Genomic DNA, 4,391 nt, shown 5'->3' with positions numbered 1-4,391 from the left:
AGGCCACCAAGATGAGGCACAAGCATTCAAAGCATGAGTCCCTGGGGACATTTCAGATTCAAATTATAACTGTACCCAAACATGTTTCATGCCCCTTGGTTCTCGCTATGGCTCATGCTTTTATGCATTATTTCCTTTGCAGAAGAATTACAATTCTGCTATCATGTTCTTAGTTTTTCCACCTCAGAGCTTGAGGTAAACTATATACAAGGATTTCCAAGCTGTTCTTGGAAACTCAAAACGTAAATTAAATACATCATAGATTATTTTGGGCTTCCTATCTATGTTTTCGGATTGCTGCTGGGTACATGGTCCCCATCATATGGAATGCCTAAGGAATTTCTGACTGTGTGCAGCTGAGAAAGTCTAGAACAGAATTTAGATTCCAGCAAAATGTTCCAAAGAAATCTGTATTTGGTATTTTTCTGTTACTTACCAACTTGTAGTAGTTTAACCATATATTACTAAAAGTTGTACTAAAAAGTACCACAAAGCTTTTATTTAACTCGAGTAGGGCCTTTAAACCCCCATTTTTCTGGTTAAAAACATAAGAAAACAGATTTTAACTAGTACAGCTCTTAGTGATGTGTTTGGTTTTGAGTCAGAGAAACCCTGACTGAACTGATTTAAGCAACAATAATTGCTTCACCTAACACCAAGCCTGGGACTCAAGGTCTTAGGGTTTAGTGTTTCTGTGACATCAAGGATACAAGTTGTTTACCTCTTACAACGACTTCATTGAAAGGTTGATTTTTATCAACAGACACTTCCTAGGTTGCAAGAAGGGGCCACCAGCTAAGGATCACCTTTTCATGCAGCCTGTCTGAAGTGGCACATTTCTCAAGCCATCCTTTTTTGCTAAGGAAGACATTCCCAGAAGCACCCCACCCCATCCCCATCCCCTGCTTTTTGTTCTCCGTTCATTTTTTCCCAGAATTATTTCTCTCTCTCTCTCTCTCTCTCTCTCTCTCTCTCTCTCTCTCTCTCTCCTTTCTCTCTCTCTCTCTCTCTCTCTGTCATTTTTTTTAAAAAAAATTCCACCTCACTGGATAGGATTGTAAGCATTACTTTTTCATTATTCTCCATTCTAAGATCCAAAGGTTTAAAAGAATGGCCTGAATTTTTCTTGGTCATGAAGATGTCGTTTGGTTGGTACAGTCTGGGCAAATCACCAACATTCATTGGCTGTGATGCACCTTTTAACAGGAAAAGTGGAGTGCTGAAAGCACTGTTGGCCACACTGCCTCCAATTTTAACTGCTTGGCTATTGACCATGCTCACTTGGTTCCCTAACAACTTGTAGAGAAAGGAATAGAACCTGCCACTAGGGCCGGGGAGGAGATGTGACTCTTCTAAAGTCACATATCAAGTCTTATGATTCTCAACTGTAGCTCAGTACAGTGTGAAACACAGTCTGAAAATGACCCTAAATGTCCACCAAGGAAATGAGCAAATGGAACTAGAAACCTCTCAGCAGAAAAAAAAAACAAAAACAAAAAACAAAAAAACCTACACCCAAGTCCAGGATCCCCTGCTGCAGGGAGACTGCACCATCCTACAGTTGCAAGGCCTGCAGAAGTTAAGCATCCAGGTTTCCAGCAACATCTGTAAACAAGTGGGCCTCAAACCCAGGCGTTCTGGACTAAGATCCCTGCATACACTCTGCTGCTAAAGCAGCTGCTCCATTCTACTTTTTCTGGGGATGTACACAAGAAGGGATTCCAGTCTTGTGCTGGAATATGGACCCATGCTATGCATCCTGCAAAACCACCTTTGTCTATTTGTGGAACCACAGGAAGTAATAACCTATCGCCTTCCTGTGTGATCTTCCCAATGCAGTTTTCTTTTCCCACAATAAAGTCTATTCTTTCACTAAGCCAGGATGAATTAACAGAATTTATCTCAAATCAGAGGCAAAGTGCTCTAAAGGACCCAATTTACCCATAGGGCACACTGGCTTCTTTCATGTGGACAGAGAAACATTAACATGTAATAGTTCTCACGTCTGCTAAACTGCAAACACAGCCATGAAGGGAAACACCTATAAGACACTTTCAGAGGCTAGGGGGATGGCTTAGCAGTTAAGAGCACTGGCTGTTCCTGCAGAGGACCCTGGTTGAATTACCAGCAACCACATGATGGCTCACAACTGTCTGTAACTCCAGTTCCTGGGGGAGCTGATGCCTTCTTCTGTCCTCTGCAGGAATCATTCGTGCTAGTGGTGCATAGACACACAGAGGCAAAACAAGAATATAAATAAATAAATAACAACAAAATGTCTCACTCCTAGTTTGAATTATGCCTTAAATTTATGTACACGCATAATGAACATTCCCTTCGCCCTCCAAATCTATCCTCCCCTAGATACTTTACTGAAAGCCCATTGTGCTCTTCGTATTGTAGCCTCTTCTTGGGTTGAACTCTGTGTGGACAGGGAAGTGCTACACTGAGAGATATGTGTTAACTTATCACTGACTGCATCCTTGGGCAATCTGCTGATTCTCCATTCTTAGGGTAAATTCTCACTTCGCAAAGGAGGCTTTTGGTTCTTTATATACAGCTGCCTTGCACATAAACCTATTCCCATCTCCTCCTTTTCAGGCAAGACTCAGTGCTAGGGAGCTCCTAGATGAAGCTAGCAGAATGGGAGCCTCATTCCTACATTTTAAAAATGTGGTATAATGACACATGCCTCTAATCCCAGCACTTGAGAGACTGAGGTTGGAGAATCAGGTCAGAGCCAACACAGGCTAAAATGAACGTGCCTTGTCTAATCGCAAACAAAAAGGATGTGTATGCTTCAAATTATTAATACATTGTCATCCCTTTCACCAAGAGATGATCATGGCACTTTATCTCCTGGAATGTGAGTTTCTTCACAGGCTTTGCTTTAGCAAACATGACACAAAAGTAGCCTTGTAAAAGTGTGCACATTGGGAGTTGCCATCTTTTCTGTTTCTGGAACCCAGCAGCCAGTGAAATGCCTGACATCATCTCCAAGAGGATACAGATACTCTCTCTGCACTGTAGGCCAAACTACCAGGCATGTGGATGTAGCCAGCCAAGATCAACCTGCTTCTTGCTGACCCACCCACTGCCTGAAGCTACCCAACTGAGCCCAGGTATGACCCACAGCAGAATCGCCAAGCTGAGCTCAGAACTAACAGCTGATAGCCAGAATCAGGAGTTTCTCAGTGAATGCTGATTCAAAACACTCCATTTTATGTTGTTACACAACAGATGTGAGATGGATGGGACAAGTATCCGTGACGGAGGGGTATGATAAAGCTGAAGGTCCTCTTTCAGTATTGTAGTTCTGTAACTTGATGAGAAGATTCCAATGCCAACAACAACATGCAATCCAAATAAATCACAGTTGAAGACCACATCTTCTTACCCATTCTTTCACACACAGAATCCCAGAGACACATAACATATGATGAGAGGGAGCTATGACTGACTTTTGCACATGACCAGAGGGAACTATGACCAGTTCATGCAGGCCCTCCTCACATTGGTTCTTTGCCATGCAGTGTGCTGTTACCATCATGGTGACTGAGTGCTTGAAATGCACACTACGTGTGTTTCCTTTGCATGATTTCTATCCCATTTTGAGGAAGCACTATTGTGCGTTAAAAAGGGAGTTGTAATATATGGATTATCTGTTGAAATCACTTGCAAACTCACAGACGGCCATAAAAAAAAAAAATGCAGCTGCTATACAATGCTAAAGGAAATTGCCTTCGGACTACTATTCAGCACAATGCAATTTCCATCAGCTAAGACAGAGGCCTTGTGAGTGAGAAGCAATCATAGAAATGCCCGCAGACCCATAAATCCTACTGCTGAGGGAATGGCAAAGAAATAACAGCAGCAGCATGAGGTCCTAGTGTTTTTGCCTGGTGTTGGTGGCAAATGAGTTTTCCATAAGGGCAATCCTTCAACATTAGAAAAGATGTGTGTGTGTGTGTGTGTGTGTGTGTGTGTGTGTGTGTGTGTGCGTGCGTGTATAGTACACATAGATAGGTGCACAGAAACCTTAAGGGGTCATCAGCTATTCTCTTTTATAATCTTATACCTATTACTTTTGAGTTAGGGTCTCTCTTTAAACCTGGAGGTCACAGCTTCTCATCGAACCAGAAGTCCCTAGCAATTCTCCCTCGGCCCTGCTGACAGGCAGATTCGCAGGTATGTGTACGATACCCAGCCTGTTACATGGGAGCTGCCATCCAAGCTCCAGCCTTCATGTTTGAATAGCAGGTAACTCTTAACCACAGAGCTATCTTCCCAGCCCCAAGGACGTTATAAGAAACTCACAGTTTGCCGGGCATGGTGGCGCATGCCTTTAATCCCAGCACTTGGGAGGCAGAGGCAGGTGGATTTCTGAGTTC

Source organism: Mus pahari, chromosome 22, assembly GCF_900095145.1.
Source record: "Mus pahari chromosome 22, PAHARI_EIJ_v1.1, whole genome shotgun sequence".
NCBI lineage: Eukaryota > Metazoa > Chordata > Mammalia > Rodentia > Muridae > Mus > Mus pahari.
Note: the sequence above shows the minus strand (reverse complement) of the source record.